The 20,814-nt window shown below is 32.9% G+C and overlaps 1 long non-coding RNA gene across 2 annotated transcripts; it reads left to right on the top strand.

Moving 5' to 3' along the window:
* Positions 1–16,234: 16,234 nt before the first annotated feature.
* LOC149224146 (uncharacterized) lies at positions 16,235–17,537 on the top strand. Of its 2 annotated transcripts, none has more exons than XR_016249034.1 (3): positions 16,235–16,599; positions 16,852–16,914; positions 17,072–17,537. It is a non-coding gene; the product is annotated as an uncharacterized LOC149224146 (long non-coding RNA). The 2 variants fall into 2 exon arrangements; XR_016249033.1 differs by having other exon boundaries at positions 16,849–16,914.
* The last annotated feature ends 3,277 nt before the right edge of the window (positions 17,538–20,814 follow it).

The following is a 20,814-nucleotide window of genomic DNA, read 5'->3' as shown; positions in this document are numbered from 1 at the left end:
TTTGTTGCATTCATCCTAAAAATTTTGACATATTTGTTGCGTTTTAATGGATTTGTGAGTCTTCTATGGCATATCTTTTGTCCTCGGACTTGTGACAGTCATCTATGGAGAACTTCTCACCCTTGAAATTTAGGACTATCTTTGGGGATAAATTTTTTGTGTTGCATCACAAATCAAGATTCAAAATGAACTTTTATAGTTTCTGCCCAGATTTCATGGTATGGAAGTTTTTTATTTTGTTATTCATGAATCATAACCATATTTTGTTATTTCATGAGTCATAACTTAGGGAATTCCATAGTTTTTTCTCTATTCCTTTTTTTAAATGTTGTGGGTCTTATTTAAATCAATTTTCTAGCAGCATTTAGTGGATTTTATTTTAAAGTAGATTTTTGCGGATGATAATTCCTCTAGGAGATGCATTCTTTAGTGAGCCCTGGTAAAACTGTATACCCAACTATTTTGTGGGTCTTATTTAGAACAATTTTCTAGAGGGGTTTTTAGTGGATCTTATGAGTTGATTATGGCCTCTAGTTAAATTGTATGCTTGAAGAGTTAATTAAAAAATAACACACTATCTAAATTAGATTACAATAACAAAATGCTTCCTGTATAGAAATTTGTAGGAATTGCATGTCTTGGTCATGTCCTCTCTCCTTGCATGGATTTTGGTTTTAGTATTTACTCTAGATATTGTCATAACAGTTAATGTTGTAATATACTATAAAACATTCATCGAGACTAGAGGAAAAGCTTACAGAGAAAGCATGTAAGATGCTCAGAAAAACACTATGATATTTTCTTCTCAGAACCTCAGAAGTTGCTGACAACCTTAACCTAGAGTGAGAAAATTGAATTTCGGTCAAGAATGTGGTAGGCATTGGTGCCATATATTTTGGATTCTTTATGGGCAGAAAAACAACCAGGGTTGCATTACCTCAACTCCTTTTTCATTCTCCTTCCCATGTTAGGAAATACAAACACGTTAGAGCTCTTAATAGTATTCATAGTTTAACCAGACCCAAAAATAAAAATAGGTCACATTATAATGTTAATAAAGCAGTGGATGCTCTGAGTCAGGAATGCACGAAAGACAACATGTCCTCTATTGTAGTATCAAAATATTTGATCCAAGCCTTTGTGGAGTCTAGAATGGGTTTAGAGGCTGTTCATATATCTGATAAGATACTTGAGAAAAATTCAAGGTGATTATAAGGCCCAACAATAGTCTTTTGAAAGCATTATTGGAAAAAGAACTGGTGTATTGATCTAGGGAAACTTTTACTTAGGGTTCTCAGGAACTAGGCATCTCTTCAACATAACACATTTATTCATTCAATAGTGAAATTAGAATTAATACAAGACTGACTAGTCCCACGGTAAATAATGTTGATCAATAAGAAACCCCAAACACATAATTTGTACTGAATAATAGCTCTATTCCTTAAGAAATTTACCAACAACAATGATCCAAGTAGAAAGAAATTTGATAAATTATGTTACGCTCTTATTAAAGTTGTAGTAGTTCCATGAAGCTAAGCTACCAAGATTAGGATACAAATATAGATCTGGATCCACTAGTTATGCTGTAAGGTGTTCCCCTTTGAAATCAACTCCCCTCTGAAGGTACATGTACATTCATGCGCCCTTAATTTAAGTGTTAGACGATTAAAATAGTTTCAACCATTTGATTGATTCTACATGTATTAAATTAGTTACAATTATAAAGTCTTGTGACCTCTACGCAACAAGTCGACCGCCCTTGCTCATGCTAATTCTTTCTCAGCATTACCCATAGGTTGAGTGTCATTTCTCACACTACTTCTTGCTCAACACTACTTCGTCCCCCTAGCTGGTCACTCAAACCCTCATTCTTGTCCTCTAGCACCCCGAAATGTTGCTCTGCAACTTCTCTATGGTTTTGTGGTTTCTCTTCACCACTTGTCCTCATATCACTCCAATTTACTTCTACGGTTTGAAATTTTGGAGAAAAAGGAACCTAAACCCTCATTCTCGTCCTTTGCCATCACGAAATGTTTCCCTGCAACTTGTCCATGGTTTTGTGGTGTCTCTTTGCAGTTTTCCCTCATATCACTCCAATTTACTTCTATGGTTTGAGCACATTGAAATGTTGTGGCTGATGTTTGAGTGCTGCAGGTAGTTAGAGATTTCCTTGAATCTTAATAACTGTATTTTCTGCACCCTTTCAACTCCATATGTAGTTCTCCATTCTATAGCAACCCAACCCATAAGAGAATGTGAAACCAGTTGGATAACCAATTCACTAACCGAAGTATCGATTTCTAATGCACAGTAGGCCAAGGGGATTTCATCATGCATTGAAGGAGGCTAGCTTAAAGAGTTCACATCATGAAAGCGTGTGATGGTTTCTGAGAGTAAGGTCCTTTTAAATCACGATTTTTGTTTTTATTTTTGTAAACCCTTCTCTGAAGGGTTATATGACTTCTTAGAAATAGCGAACATGCCACCAATAGAAGAATTCGAGATAATGAAAGCTGAAATAGTTTTGGCTTTAGAAAAGGCATTTTTTATTTTTATAGAAATGACACAGCTTAAAGGGCATAATTTATTTTTACAAAAATGACACAACTGAAAGGGAATTTTTTAATTTTTGCAAAAATTACAACTGTTGCCCATGTTTCTTCTGTTTAAATTTGTTTAAGCTACAAAATGTTATTTTTTCACAAAATAACCTTTTGTTTTTGTTCTCTCCATTTTATATTGTTTAAGCTACACATTGTGTTGTAGTTTGATCCTAGTTGCAATCATTCTCAATCCGTGCTACATATCTCCATTTCATGGTAGCGCTCAAAGAAGATTGACACTAATGCATTTCCTGGAGGCATGGGAAAAACATAAACAACTTGGAAGAGTTTAGTGACAGATGGAAGAGGTCAACCTTCAAGGGGATTTGGTTTCCTCCTTTGACTGGAACAAATTTGTGGGTATATAACAAAAGCCAAAGATGCAAGTTCAGAGTTCCATCTATCATCCTGCTCCCCTAGTTTAGATAAAGATGTCTAGAGGGTGAGATACTTTGGGAGATAAGATGGATTTCTTAGGATTCTTTGGGAGATAAGTTGGATTTCTTAAAATGCTTCTTTTAAAACATTACTATAGATATATAGGAAACACAAAAAACACACAAAAAAAAAAGTTAACCATATAAATATAGCTACTCTAAAATATTGAAAACAAAAAAGGCCCCGGTTCAAAACTTAGCCAAACAGAATGGATCATTATTCCATCCTGACACCAAAACAAGAATGATAAACTAGAATGACTCCTTTATCATGTACCTACCTGTACATAGAAGCTAGAACTAGAGTGAAAAATTGCATTGATTGTTTCTTCGCTTGATGGAAAACAAAAAATACATAGAATTTCAAATTTTATGAGGAGAAATAACTTGGATGAATAGAAGTATTACCACAGATTACTCAAGAATATCAATATGTATTCCTTTTTACAGAAGGAGGTACAGGGGGAAAGGTAGTTCATGACATGGTAGAATGGGCCAAATCAGCAAGGAAGCTTACTAATGGGGCATTGATATATGTAGAAGTTTCTGATTACTCGTAACCATTTCGGTCATCAGGAAATCGATCCATGCTGTTCAGACCTCCCAGAACAGCTCCCACCAAGATGTTGGGATTGGATGCATTGTTGTATAGAGATTTTTTTGTATTTTCGTGCGCTCAAATTACAATTGCATAGTCGTATAGATGACACATACTCTAATTTTAGTGTGAATCTAGATAAATTTGACATGAGAGGCAATGACTATGACTCACGAAAGATTTGGTATTAATGTTGACTATGGTTGATATTAAAAGATTGATATAATGGTTGAAATGTTGTTTGAAATGTGTTTTTTTAATTATTGTTTTTTAGTTGATTTAGGTTAAATGGTTATATGCCATTATAACATTCATTGAGGGTTATTTTTTTATTGGAGTATTATTAATGTTGATTTATGTTGATATTAAAAGATTGATTTCAATAGTTTGTTATATTATAACATCATTTATGTCAAGTGGATGTGTTCATTAATGTTTATTTCACACTCTGATGTTCTTTGTGATGTTCTTTAAGGGTTAGGTTAGATTGTGATTTTTTTAATGGTTTCTTCATATTATGATGTTTATCATGGCTGAATTATGCTAGCTATGATTTCCTTTAGTTGGTCGTAGTTCATTATGGTTATGGTTGACCATAGTTTATTATCTTTGACTTTGGTTTATTATCGTTAATTTTGTTTAACCATAGTTTACTATAATTTTACATAGTGACATTATGGTTAATTTATCTCAATTGTGGTTGTTTTTATTTAAATGAAAATCATTTCATTTAATTTAAAAAAATAAATATTATTTCACCTAATTCAAAAATAAATTATAAATTAAAAAAATAATATCCACAAATTATTTAGCTTAATTTCCTAAAAAACAAAATAGAGCACTTAGACGATGTGGACTAGAAAATATATATAATTCAAATCATAATCTACATAATGTAATAAAGACAACCACAAAAATCTATATTTTATTATTATATCTTATATCATCTAGAAAAGCATGTAAATATTCTAATATCAACATCATGATCATTTGACAACCTAAATAGCTTAGATGCTCTATTATCAAAGTCCAATGCATTCATCATGTCAAAAAAATTGCCAGCATCAATTATATTAGGAAACACAAAAAACGTTAACCATCTCTACATCTTATTTATATTTTCTCATTCCTATGTCACGATTGTTCCTCAATTTATACCTTATGGCATTTGCTTTTCAACATCTAGTACAAATACTGGTCTTAAACCAATAAAAATAAATATCATTCATACACTTTGCACAGTAACACATTATATTTATATATATATATATATATGATGGATTAGTAAAACCTTTGATCGGGCAATTTAATCTCGTATTTTCAAAATATCTAGTTCATAACAGTACGTTCATGTGGTGGCATATGTGACATTCATGGTTGACAACTTCGCAAGCTTATACTCCAAAGTTATAAAGATGAACACGATTGATTGCTTTTGTATAGCCTCAGCTTTATCAACTCTACAGTCTAGTCGACCTAATAGGGTGTTAGTGGATTCGATTTTTATTATGAACGCGATTGATTGCCTTTTTATAGCCTCATCTTTATGAACTCTAGAGTCTACGCAAACTATGAGGGTGTTAGTGGATTCGATTTTTAGTATAAGTATAATGAGGTCGGAACAATTTCAAAGTTACTGACGTTCGATGATATATTCGCCTGGTTCAATTTCGTTACCATTAAGGGTCAGTAAACGATAAGGAAGGTAATTCAATTAAAAAAAATTATTTATAAATAATTTACAAAAAGTAAGGTAAATAGTAATTAGTAATTATATGAGAGAACTGTTTCATTCTCAAAACAACAAATGTGGTAATGAATTTTTAAAATATTTATAATTCATAATTATTTATTTTTGGGTTATAATTAATATAAAAATAATTAATGTTTATTGAAGAAAGTTATATTTAATTTTTAATGTAGTTATTATTAGAAGATAATAGTTAGTTGACATTATTGAATAGTTGTAGCTTTTTGTTTTACAAAACTTATTATTAGTAAATAAGATTTATAATCAATTCTAAAGTTAATTGCTATTAATACATGAGAGTGCACTCCCCGGATGCGGGTGACAGTTTGACATGCAGCAATGAGCCACATGACAGCCATGGGCTGCCACGTGATAGCCCTTCGTCCTTAAATGCTCATAGCCGCCGGTTCCCATCAACCTATGCGGACTCTGTGCTAACTTAATGGCGTTAGGGGAGAGTGCTGTTAGCATGCGGGAGGTTTTAATGCCGGGTCTTTTCATTGGTAATGAGGGGCGGTTTAAGAAGGGAGGATGCCTCGAGACGGGAGATTATCATGGTTATAGGCTCAGGCAGAGGGACAATCCTCAATGCGTGGAGAAGAGGTTGGAATGTTGGGCAGCAAACCAGAATTTGGACGAGCTCCTCGCACTGGTACACAGCCTTTATAAGCTTATCTTTGTCAAGAGGCCGCTTCATCGTCGGACATCGTCTGGCGGGGAAGGGCAAAAATGTTTGCTGGTGGTCATGATGCGGGAGAGAATGCCTTGTCGCAGAGGAACTTGGCGTGGAGAATCCTCTCGCCCTCCTGCTACTGACACGCACCATCACTGTTGCTGTTGCTATTGTCACCGGCGGATGGGAGCCAATCCTATCCAGCCCTCTCAATCTATGGAAGTCGGAGGCTCGAGCAGTGGGGAGCAAAAGCTACCTGCTTTTGGCTCTGTTGTTTTTTCTTTGGGCAGGTCTGAGGACAATCCAGGCCTTAACGCCCACATCTCGGTGCTGTTCACTCGAACTGAGGAGGAGCATGCTGAAGACTCCTCTCTGGTCATGGCGAAGGACAATGCTGTGCTTGACAAAGGCAAACTCCCCATGGAGGTGCCGTCTTCTGAGGAGGAAGGGTCGGCAACCAGTCAAGGGAAACTGCCTCAGGCAGAGTCAGAGAAAGAGGAAAGCAATTCAGACCACTCTATGGCCTCAGCCCCGCCTCAAGTTGTGGAGAATGCGGATTCGGTGCATAACCTGGCAGCAATGGATTTGGAGTCGGAGGAATAACTTCGGAGGGTGGTTCTGTGTTTTGGTCTTCTGCACTCTTGTCGAGCTTCGGGGTAAGCATAATTGCGTTTTTTTCTGTGTCACACAGAGGACGGTGTTTATGTTATGTCTGGATCAGTTTGCGGTTTATACCAGGGCAGTGGGGACATATACTACTGTGGGGCGCAACTCCTGTAGGATTGCATGGTTTTTTTCTGTAAGTTCCAGTTTCTTTGTCTTAACGTTTCATAGTTGGATTGGGTCGGAGGTCAGTTTTGGTTCGCCCCTGCGTGGGTTGTTTTGTGAAAGTCTTAGTATTCTGTTGCAACATCTTAAGGCCCAACAGGGCAGTTGTAAATGTTTGAAAATGCACCCATGTGCCGCAGTAAGCCTTGGGCTGCCAGACACCTTGCTTGTATAGTCTTTATGTACATATTAATACAATAGTAGTTAAGTTTGCCGAGAAAAAAAGAATACATGAGAGTGCACTTTTCATATATATTTTTACTATTAGAAGGATAATACTTTACTTTGAAATTAGTTATTATTGATAAATAGTTATAATCGTTATTTTCAAAGGTAGTTATCACTCCATCTTAAAGCAGGATTATAGCAATTTATTTGTCCTTTCATTATTATTAGTTTATCTTTGAAATATACAAAATGTAATGTTAATCTTAGAAATAAATAGCATATTTTTTAATATTTGATGGGACAATAAATTCAATGTCTTATTTTAACCTTTCCATAACACAATATGTACAATTATATAAAGGTCTATGTGGGCACTATTCACCAACAATATCAAAGGTGGTCCAGTGTTGGCTATTTCAAGATTCATGCCACAAGGTTGATTTATTCATGTTCTTCTCTTCATGTCTAGGGATGTTTTCAAGTCATCGAGTACCACTTTTCTTGTTACTGATAAATCTTATTCTTCTTGTTTACTTTTCTATATCTAACTCTACATTTCGTTCATCTATAGTTTGGTTTTAGGAATCTTAATATATAAATAGTTTAACGAGTTCAATCAATAATATTCAGAAGGAAAACAACTTAAGTCTATTTGTAATCCTTGTACAATGTACATCTATTTCTTGGTGTAAGTAGTCTTGTGTTTTCTATATCCATTGGCTTCCTTCACTATACTTATAATTATAATTATTAAATATATATTCAAGTAATATATTCCAATTTATTTATCTTTCATATATATGTAGATATCTATATCTATATATATATATATATATATATATATATATATATATATATATATATATATATATATATATATATATATATATATATATATATATATATATATATATATATATATAGATATAGATATAGATATATATATAGATATATATAAAGCACTCAATATTCAGTAATAAATATTTACAAATAGTTAATATTATTGTTTTTTTTTCTATACTTGTATGGCACAATTATGTGGCCTTATAGAACTTGTTAATGATGAGAATAAGTATAGTTAAATTGAATATAGGAGTTCACTTTAATTTAATGCTTATATGATCCTAGAAGTCAATTCCTCAGATAAAAACATCTAATCATCATTACCTATAGTAGCCACTGCCTAGGTAGTTGCACTTAATTTGGGTACCTACTTAATAATCAATTTCCAAGCTAGTTCCACTTAACAAGGGTGAACATCCATTGTAAAATTGGTTAATTAAGAGGTTATCAATACCATACTTAATAAGAGAGACCATCTGATGGATGAAGGTGGCAATAAAGTTCTAAGATAGCTTTATTGATTGAGGGAGGCCATCCAACACATAAAGGTAACATTCGTTTCCCAAGCTAAAATTAATAATATATTCCCATGCTAGGTACACATGTCGATGAAAATTATCGTTTGGGTTAGCTAGTGAATAGTAATGAGAATGGAAATATCATTTGGATGCATAATGTATTCAAACCATAGGTAAATGTATATGTGTAATTAGGGTCATATTATCATTTGGATGATGGTGGTATTCAACTCCTTTGTTGATTATTATTAATCACAGTGATTATCATTGTATAAGATGGTATTTAATATCAACGTTATCAACTTTTAATGATGGGCATAGTTATTGGAAACTTCATTAATGAGAAAAACTATTATTGGATGAGTGGTAGTCAATTCATGTGCTAGCTATTATTAATAAGGGAAATTATAGTTTGTATGAGGATGGTACCCAATCTATAAGCTAGCTATTATTAATGACAGTGGCTATATGGGTGGCCTCCATCAATCAATTATCATATTATTAATGAGGGTGTTTATCATTTAAATGTGGATTATATTCAATGAATAGCATATTTGTTCTTAATGAGGGGAAATATCATTATATGAGGAAGGGGGTATTCAATTCCTAGTTTGGCTTCCGTTAGTAAGGATAAGTGAAATTTGGATGAGAGTATTTTTTAACTCCTGCACCCACTATTCCTAATGAGGATAATTATGGTGAGTATTACAATCATACCTAATTACTATATGGAAATTATTATAATTGTGTGAAATTGGAATTAAAATCTCTATTAACAAGAGATGCATGACCTTAAAAAAATTATTTTAAGAATCTTTTTTAGCAAGATCGTTAAATTAAGGAAACTTTGTTTTGGATGAATGTAGTGTACTAACTAATCTTGACCCAATCATGTCATTGGATAGAATTTAGAAGGACATAATTTGTTTAGGTGAAAATGGTTTTCATTTCCCATGCTAGTTAATCTTAGAGAGGAAACATAATTTGAAGAACAATCCTACTCAACTCAGAGGATAACTTTAGACTAATTATATTTGAAATAGTAGTGGTAGTGGATCTAAGTCTAAAAACAGCAAGTGTTTAGGCTAACAATTGTTATTGTTTGAATCACAGTGGTGGTTCAATGTTGGTATTTCATAGAAGCATGTCATCATTTTATTTAAGGAAATCTATATATATCATAGTAAATATTGAACGCATTATTAACATAGCTACGTGGAAGAATAAAATATCTTTTAGGTGACAAATTAGATATGAATCTGGAAAGAACGTTAGGCATGATCCAATATTGGTTCATTATGAAACTATTTCTTTAAGAGTTTTGTCCACTTTATTTAAACAAAGGCTTGGAAAATATATTAGAATTCCAGGTTTAAGGGAGTTTCGAACTGTTATGTCATGAAATTTTGACAACAAGAACAAAATTATTACATGATTGGACTAGTTTGGTGGAAATCCTATATGAGGGTATTTTTTTCTACGGGTTCACAATAAGCATGAAACCACAAAGAATTAATGGTGATATATGTACGTATGTAGATATTTAACAATGTGCATATACACCTATAATCTCATTTGGTTATGTAGAACAAAGTTATTATTGTTTTCCATTTTAAAAAAACACATAAATACAACTATGCTTGAAAACCCAATATATATGATCATGCATATTGAAAATACTCACTCACATCCTCACCAAATGTGTTCAACTAAATATAATGTGATTATGGATCTATCTAGGGGAGAAATTTAATGAGTCGCCCATGGCTATCAATTCATATTGAATTTATTAACCTTATATATCCAACAAATATAGTCTAATTCCTTAGATTTTCATATACAATGTTTTTAACCTTGTCGACTTGACACATTCATGTCCCTCCTGTAATAAGCATGGATTCTTTTAGTGATCCCTAGTCACTCTTATAATTACTTTCCTCCCATACGACATGTTGTCATTGGTTGAGGTCTTGTACCTAGTTGTATTATCATTGCCTAAACCAATGTTTGTTTACATTCTATTTGAGGGAAGTCCTAAGACTCCTACTCATTATTTTGCATCACTCCATTATGTCAAGTTGAATTCCATTACAACTATCAATGTCTCCTATTTCTTTTCTTGGTTTAAGGGACCTATCACCACCCTTTCTCTAATCAATCTATCCCTAACAACACCAACTTATTAAATATTGAGGTTTTGTTTATATTCCCAATACCTTTATTTTATTTTTCGTTATTGGTGATTTGCCTTACATTTAACATTTGATTCTTAGTATTGATCTATAATGGCATATTGACTCGTCGTAGTGTTCAAATTCAACACATACACTTACATTGGGTCATTCTGCACTAGCATCTAGGTATATCTTATCATTATTAATGAGCTACCTCACATCTAACAAAGAAATATATCATTCATCACTAAATAAATGATGTTCCCCATGATCAACTGCAACTCCTTTAATCACATTATGGATATTTGTACTAGATGATATTAATGTTTTAAATGTAGTTGAAAACCAAAGACACTAATGACTCTTTTTTAACATTTGTTTTAAGCCTCTAGCTTATCTTATCTTGGTGAACTCATTACATGTTCTAGACACCATTTCAATGTTCGTCACTTATTGTAGATCAATATTGCCTAAGGTCAGCTTGCTCCATCACAAGTGCAAATGGACGTGACATTCATTTTACATATAGCATGGAATAAGTTCATCTATAAATCCACTATCCCACATTTTACATGAATTGACAATGACATAAGAATGTGGATGACTACCTCATTATGAGAACTAGCATACCTTATAAGTGTATTTGCAAACGATATCCTTTTTTTCTTTGTTATGGTTTCCATCAAATGTAGGCCCACTATCCTTTTACAAGGTGAGGAAAGAAATACATGTGACATTTCCTTTATATGATGTTTCCCTAACATGACACAATATAGGGCATATGTTATTATATCAATTTCATATGCCTGCGAGACTTAAGTGGAAATATGCTAACATAGTTGATATCATCATTACACACACACACACACATTATAAATATATATATATATATATATATATATATAGATGGAATTTAGGTTACTTTCACACCACAAATCAAAGCCAAACTTCAAGAACTAACCATCAAAGGGGCATCTCAACTTTTGTTTTATTAGTCATATGAATCATGCAGTAATTTCCTTAACACTCATGCTATCATTGTAGTGGCATGATTTGAGGAATTTCATGGACCATTAATACCAGAGGTAACTAACTTTGAAACGTAGTAGGTGAATGCTTAACCATAGTCATGGAATTTCTTCATTCAGTAGGAGGGTAATTGACCACCTTTTCATCAATTCAATGACATAAGTTCACATAAATGAATCCTTTGGATTCCCATTTAATTAACTCACCTTCAATCTCATCTTTCACATTCTACACAAACCTCTTTGATGCATTCTATAATACTTTGTTGTGCTAAAGTTGCTTTTCCAAGATTGTGTGAATCAGTCACATGTCACTTGTTGTCATTCACATTTCTTAACTTTTCCTTGCCACCATGCTACCCAAATTTCTCTTAAAACATTGATTACAAAGGGGCAAGTATTGCTTGACTATTGCTTCAATAGAGATATCCCATTGAAGCATATAAATTACCCTACCATGGAGAAGGAATAATCATCATATCGAGAAGCCATTATGTAGGTGATATTGTTTAGTTTTGTACATTTGCATGGGCTTAATAAATCATTGTGATCTCCCCCTCTCATATGTTGTTTAATTTGTTTAAAATCATATACTAAGTGGTCTACCAATAAGTATGTATATATAAGGGTTTGAATTCATATATTTAATGGTTTATTAGCTAGATTATATGCATAAAAGGTATTACCATTTTCTTTGATTTATTGGTCGATTAAATATGTCTTGAGAGTGTATTTTGGAGACATTACATAGAAAAAGTAACCCAACACTTGAAACCTCTAGAAAGGTTACTATCATTTAAAATATGAGAATGGTAATCAACGTGTATGCTAGATATTTTTTTTTGTAAAGGTGACTATAGTTTGGAGAATAGCCATAGCGAATCCCTATAATAGCTACCTGCTATAATTAATGAAAATTACTATCATACTGTAATTAATGAAAATTACTTATATACTAAGTGGTTTACCAATAAGTATGTATATATAAGGGTTTGAATTCATATATTGAATGGTTTATTAGCTAGATTATATGCATAAAAGGTTATTACCATCTTCTTTGATTTATTGGTCGATTAAATATGTCTTGAGAGTGTATTTTGGAGACATTACATAGAAAAAGTAACCCAACAGTTGAAACCTCTAGAAAGGTTACTATCATTTAAAATATGAGAATGGTAATCAACGTGTATGCTAGATATTTTTTTTTGTAAAGGTGACTATAGTTTGGAGAATAGCCATAGCAATCCCTATAATAGTTACCTGCTATAATTAATGAAAATTACTATCATAACTGTAATTAATGAAAATTACGATCATTTAATAAAAGTATACCTATATTAATTATTGTGAAATTGAAAATCAATAAATGTATTAAAAAACTTTAAAAACATATAATATATTACTTTTTAAAAATATGATGCGACAATATTCACACATTATTATTTATATTTTATAAACAAAAGAACCAATACACATGGTTATAAATAAATACGATTCAATAAGTTCGTATATATATATATATATATATATATATATTATTTTGAATAATTATATAAAAACATTTTTATGGTTAATATTTTAAAAATTTGTAAATAAATTTTGATGTTAGGATGATGTTTATGTCCCATTAGGTTAGGTTTTTACTATTTAATGTATGGAAACCATTAATATCACTGTTTTAAAAAACAAAAATTTCCCCATGAAACCCTTAACCTCTAATATGAAGAATACTATTTATATGACAGCCTACCCTGCTCGTCTGGTAAGTCCAAAACTAAATGCACTAACAAGACGACAGACGACAATATTCTTGCCTTTCACAATGTCTTCAATCTAATACGACCGTGATATTTGATCTTTCCATTTGACGGTGTGAATTAAACCTTACCAAACTTCATTTCTCGCGTACAATGATTCTCTGTACTTGGGCAGTGAGTGGCGATTAGAATATTGGCATGGTATGACAGTTGGTAACATTATCCTAGTAATATTAATAATTTAAAATAAAATTTAATATTAATATGATCATAATAATTAGCGTACACTAAAATTAACATTATTATTATTATATATATAATAAAATTAATAATTAATTAATTAACCAGAATAATAATTTGAGTGTATGAAGGAGAATTGACCAATAACTTTTTATAAGTGTTTTAGACCAAAACTTGACTAATTGATCTCAATTTCACTACAATATTTTAAAATGAGATGACATTAAAAAATAAATACAATTATTGAAAATGTTTAAAATTTTAAATTGCAATAAAATATATTTAATATTAATATTATAGTATATTAAAATCAAGTTGTTTTTAATGAGAATTTTTTAAAGTCTTTTTGGTGGGTTTTTTGGTTTAATTTCTTTAAAATCTTGCAGGAATTTATTGAAATCACAAGTTTGATGGATAACCTTGCACAAACAAAGTACCCTAAAATATTTTCAAAATGTTAAATCTATATATATACAGTCAAAAAACCTAGTTTAAATAACACAAATCAAGATTCCTACAACATAAAGTCCAAAAAATCACACTAAAAACAACTCATATTAAAATCTTTTCAAAACTAAATTATTTATATAAAATGCAAATTTAAATTAAATTGATTTATTAAAATTTCATATTTAAACTTAACCTAAAATTAATTATATATGTAAATGTTATTAAATTATTTTATTTTGACATAGATGATGATTCAGAAGAGGAAGACGTTGGAGTCTCTGGGAAAAGATTTAAGGAAATGCAAAAGAGGAGCTCGAAAGGTAGCACGCCCCAGCCGGAGACAAATTCGCCTATGCTGAATGCCTCTGATGATAGACGTTCGGGGCTTCGCAAGAGGGGTCGTCCACTGAGCAGTGGTCAAAGCAAAACGCAGAAGGGGGATAGGAACCAGAGCACGACAGAGCACGAGGAAGGGGAAAATTCTGGAAAGCGACAGCAGCAATCTGCGAAGCCTAAAAGAACAGTGATGCACCAAATTCGAGAGGCGGAAAAGGCCTTTCAAAACAATGCTGACCCTGATATTCGTAGGATAATGCAATATCTTGAAGAGGAGGCCATTCAGGAGCAATCGTCAGACGAGATGGAAGAATGGGCAACAATCCTCCACGACCCGGGCCACACTCTGTTCAAGCAGTCCCTTCACATGTATTGGGTAATGAAAGGCTTGATGGCGAAGGCCTTGGAACAGGTTGCCAAAGAAATGGCTGATTTACTTCAGAAGAAACCGGATATGAGCAAGGAGTTAGGCTATATTCATACAGCCCTGTCAAGACAGGAGGATAAAATGGATGAGATTCTTCACCTTCTGAAGAGTGAACGTCAGGATCCTGTTCAAGGAGACAGCCAGCCGAATCCTGCACAAGGAGCCAGCCGGCCAGTGGAAAAGGAAAATGCATGACGGGAGATATGTTGAATACTGTTTCTCTGTTTTGTTCTGATTTTGTTTCGTGTCTTTATAGATGAATAGTAGGAACAGAAATATAGTCATGAATAGGGTTTGCTGTAAGTTTCAAAACTGCTATGCTGTGTTAGCTACCTTGGTTAGACTGAGAGCCTTTTACTTCTGGGCTGGACTGAAAAATTACAGATGGTTTTTGACCCGGTTTCCCCTTGAGGGCGGGCTTCTATGGTTTGGACGATGTATCTTTTTGAAAAATTTCAGTAATAGAATGAGTAATACCTGAGCTTACAAAAAAAAAATTTATTTTATTTTGACTTATTTTATTTAATTTTTTTTTAAATATTATGAAGTTTTTTATTTAAATAATTTTGTATAATTTAAATAATAAAAAACTTAAAAAATTATTGTTAAGGTGTATAGGAAGTGGTTGGAAAGAATAATTAAAATCCTCTCCACCAATAACATAATAACATGGGATATGATAAGGTTTGGTATAATTATTTGAAGCCATATATAGTTGAAAATGAATAATAACATATGACACGATGAGCTTGATATAATTACGTTGAAAATGAATAGTAACCACAGTAACCGATTACAGTAATATGTCCTATGATTCTGAAATTAAATTATTTTATTTTGACTTATTTCATTTAAATTGTTTTTTAAATATTATCAAGTTTTTGATTTAAATAATTTTGTATATTTTAAATAATAAAAAATTCTAAAAAATCATTATCAACGTTTATAGGAAGTGGTTGGAAGGAATAATTAAAATCCTCTCCACCAATAACATAATAACATGTGATATGATAAGGTTTGGTAACATAATAACATGTGATATGATAAGGTTTGGTATAATTATTTGAAGCCCAAAATGAATAATAACATATGACACGATGAGCTTGATATAATTACGTTGAAAATGAATAGTAACCACAGTAACCGATTACAGTAATATGTACTATGATTCTGAAATTTCTATGAATGGAGAAGGTTGATGACCAACGTTGTCGCTATCTACGAAAAAGGAAAGCTGTATAATATCTCAAATAGTCAAAACAAGATTATATTCCAGGTTTCTTTATGAGGTACTGATTCTACGCCGCCATGAGTGGGTGGCCCATTGGTGGGCTAACCATCACATTTCTGTACCTATAAATTGCACTTCCTCTTCCCAGACAGATGCACACTTCATATATCTCCATTGAAAGAAAGAGGAGGTGCTGCTGTGTGAAAAAAATGTGAAGGCACTCCTGATATTATTTATGCTCCCAATCTTACGTTTAACGATGATCATTTGGAGGCAGCTCTGCATTTTATTTACACATACTGCTAGAAGCCTCCAGCTGTGAGTAAGATTATGTGAAGGCAAGGTATTAGAGGTCCGCCTCCTCGTTTTATCGCTCGAAATCTTGCTGACATGATTAAACTAAATAATGCTGCTAAAGACATGGATCCTATCAGTCGCGACACTGTGGACAGATTGTTTTAATCTTAGTTCTGCTTCTGGAAACTCAAATTTTCCCTCAGTTTCTTTATTGCCGAATGAAGGAGATAGCGTGAAGGTGACTAGAGGAGAGATTTTATGGAATATCAGTTTAGATTAATTGCCGTTAATATTGATTAGTTTAACATGATAAAATGAGCTTGGTTTCAATTTAAGTAAAATTCGTTTATCTTTTACCCATGTCGTCGATGGGTTTGTTTTACACATTTTACATGTTTATCTTTTTTAATTGTAAAAATAAACTGAACTCAGCTTTCCATAGCTAAAATGGATTTCTAAAATTTGATATATTGGCTGTTGCTGGCAGCAGCGAATACACCGCCAAGTACTCACAGTCTGCAATGATTGATAGCATTGCGGCTAACTCCTGATGGTAAAATCCAAATTGGTGTTTTGATTTAAAATTGTAAAATTTACATGGGTGCTTATTAGATCTGAGTGAATATTTTGATTAAAAATTGTAAAACCTATATGGTACTTATTAGATCTCACTTAAGATGTCTTGGCTTTTTGTTTTTTCTTGGGTTCAGTGTTAGCCATGGAAACACTTGAAGATCTCCCCACTCGAGTTGTGAAGAGATAGCGATGTTTCTTGATCTCAGTGAACGAATGGATGCCCACCGGAGTGAGCATTATACTCGGGGGACAGTTAGGGTCCAATGTCCATGTCTTCATAAGCAGCCTTGGCAGATCTCTTAATATAGTCATGTCAGCGAGATTTCCAGTGATAAAACTAGGAGTAGGGCCTCTAATGCCTTGCCTTTCCATAATCTTCCTGATAGTTTGAGGCTTCCACCAGTATGTGTATATAAAATTGCAGAGCTGCTTCCAAGTGATCATGGGTAAGTTTAACATCGGTACTATAAATACTATAATGGATGTTTTGACGATTTTATAGCAGCTGCAACTCCTCCTTCATATTGGTTAGAAAATTAAGAATATTCTTGTCTGTCTGGAATACATTATATAATGTGATTCAATGCATCTTGAAATGTATATCTATCACTCTACATGGCAGGTAACTGCCATACAAAAGACTATGGATTTAATATTGCAGTTTTAATGTGATTCAATGCATCTTGAAGCATATATCTATCACTCTACAAGGCAGGTAACTGCCGTACAAAAGATTATGGATTTAATATTGCAGTTTTAGTCAGAGGACTGAACCAAATGGCGCGAGTGCAATATACAGACCTCCTGCGCCTTGTCAGGTACCAGTACATAGTCAAGATAATTATCAAATGAGAGCAAGTTTTCAATTACATTAGAGTACTGACTTCAACAGAGAAGAGCGAAAGTACCGATATCTATTTGAAGATTAAAGCCATTGCTCAGGAGTTTCTGTGTGCCTCCTTGCTTTGATCACAGAGAATTGAAGATGAATACATTTTTCCCATATACAGTTTAGGGTAAAACTGCTTGAATCCATGGCATGTCTAAATAATGGATGGATGTATCCACTCTATTTAAAAGTAAACTACTCAAGCAACATGTTCCACTTTAATATCACGCTCACGGTGTTCAATCATAACGAAATATGGTAACTAAGGAAAATATTATATTATAAAAAGGTTGTAGGTAACCTGATAGGAACATAATCCAGTATTAGAAAATTGCAACCTTTCCTTGAACCTAGTGTACAAATAAAAATGTCAACAAACAAAAGAAAGGCACAATTCAGAGAATCTAACACAAACAATTATTCTTTGTATACTTTAAAAGATTGGATTACTTAAATCGACTCTTATAATTTTCTAACTATTAGTGATGGATAGCCTTCTCTAAGGCAACAAGTTCCTTTAGGATAGGTAAGAACTTAGCTGGGTCCAAACGCCAGTGTTTACTAATGGATTGAGTCCTTGCAAATCCTCTTCTCAAGTTCAGTAATTTATATAATGGATGTGGATGTATGTGGAAAATTAATTGCTCAGATGTCAATTTAAAGTTTTTATTTTCATCTTTATAAATAGTGGTCGGAATATTTTGTAATGTTAATACAAAAATGTAAAAGGGTGTTACCAGTTATTGAAGGGAAATTATGGATAAACCATTTTTCTCATTCTACACCGTTGATCCAATAAAAGAAACCAAAAGTAGATAAGATATTCTTTTGCTAGAGTCATATCATACAATTTCATAAGTTCTTGAAACACATAGAATATCTTGTAATTTTAACAAAAAATGAATTAGAGTGTTAGAAATTTGGATAAACCATTTTTATCATTCTACACTAATGATCCTATAAAAGAAACCAAAGATAGATAAGTTAACACGTTTTCCTGTGACATATATATCACTCTACATGACACCTAACTGCTTATAAAAATGTCTATGGATTTAATATTGTAGTTTTATTCAGCTTTTTGTATGTTGCACTTGACCGATATTCTAGTTACAACCAAATACCCAATTGGCTTGATCCATCATGTCCTTTGGCAGGTGCCCATAATTTTCAATTGAGAGAAAGATTATCTTTACATTACTTTGACATCACAGGAGTATCAAATTTGTGTCATGATGGTCACTCTCAATGTAGAGCACTAACTTAGACAAAGAACAACAAAAGTACCTAGATGACTTTATATATTGCAGCCATTGGTCAAGAGTTGATGTTTGCCTCCTTAATCTGATTACAAAGAGTTAAAGATAAATTTAGGATGGAACTCCACGAATCCATGTTGTCTTTAGATAATGGATTAATATATACAACCTATGTAAAATTAAATTACTAAACCAACATATTCTACTTTATTATCATGGTTATGTTGTTTTAAATGGGCCATTTATAATTTTCTTCAATTATATCTTTTTCTTCTCTTTTTTTGGCATTTGTATTGCCATAAATTTGTACTGGTCACAATATATACTTAAGAAATATATTGCTTGTTTCCTATCCTTTCTCTTAGTCCTATACTTACTATGGATAGCCAAAACTTTGAGGGACTACAAATTTTCACAATATTCATTACATTCCTATATGGATACATCCAACATTAGCTTCCTAATAAAAGAAAAAAATTTTAGTGAGACATATATCATTTGAAATCATCCTCCTCCTCGAGTGGCCTATTGAGGTCTAGACACTTGTTTACTTCCTTCCAACTTCTAGTTCGGGATTTGTTTATGGTGCTACATAAAAGTAGGACTTGTTCATGTAAGGTTGCAATATGATTGCGAAGCCCCTCTAACTCATGCATTTTCATGGTTGGCATATCCTTAAAAAATTGGATCTCCTCCAACACATTTACATTAGTTTTCATCCACTCCTATTGTCTAACACCCATCACCATCATATCCAATTGGAGGGAATCCATTTTCTCTACCAATTCAGTAACCTCATTCCTTACATCCTAGTTCCTTAAATCCTCATTCGTTACATCTACAGTTGGATTCTCTTTTACGACTAATGTCACCCATATCTTCTCTGTACCTTCCCACACCTTAATTTGTAGTGATATTCAATACTCAAAATAGTCTAGCCCACTGTCATCAAACTCATCCTTCCCGAACCTCCATTTTTTCCAAATAAAGGAAATTTTGCAATCTCTCAATAGTTCAATGTCTCCACTAAGACTTGATCCTCACTACCAATCTTTGGCACAAAGAAGGCCCTTAAACTGACCTATGACCGAAAGAGAGTCAAATATGTCTAACCAAAATCCACACTATGTTTCCCTAAATTGCCTAGTCAATGGGGCCAAGGTGAAAAATTGTATAGGTATCACACAGTCATTGCTGCAATAGAATCCAATCCAGGGTGACCCTTCATGAGTCTATTCCATGCTAGTAATGTAGAGATACATAGCTTGAGCCCTATAAGGACACAATCCCATGTCATGACTCCCACCTGCCATGTCCATAAACCTGTAGCTATTAATTATGCCAATCATGCATGATAGCTATTCCAAACAATAGACAAGGATATCAACCAACCTGGAAGTTGAATGTTTCACAGGAATATGACACACGAAATAGGTTTCTATTCCATGGGACCTGCCAAATTCTTTCCCCAATTTTTCTTAGCCAAAGTCCATTATTATTCCTCATCTACTTTAATTCATAATTTGTCTCTAAGATCTCATATGAGTCTAGTTTCAATGTAGCATAAATATTCATAAGTTCCTCTCCCCTTAGTGCATTCATCTTTGAATATAGAGGTAGGATGGCATATATGTAATGTGTCCGAGTTATGAAGAGGGATTGATCTCATTTATGTCTCATCTAAGCAATAAATTTAATTGGGTGTCGTGAAATCAATTGTGCCCCCTTC

This window comes from Pinus tabuliformis, chromosome Q, assembly GCF_031772625.1.
Source record: "Pinus tabuliformis cultivar Carrire ecotype Pingquan chromosome Q, CPIR1, whole genome shotgun sequence".
Taxonomy (NCBI): Eukaryota; Viridiplantae; Streptophyta; class Pinopsida; order Pinales; family Pinaceae; genus Pinus; species Pinus tabuliformis.
The sequence above is the reverse complement of the archived record's forward strand: the minus strand, read 5'-3'. Positions and strand labels throughout refer to the sequence as shown.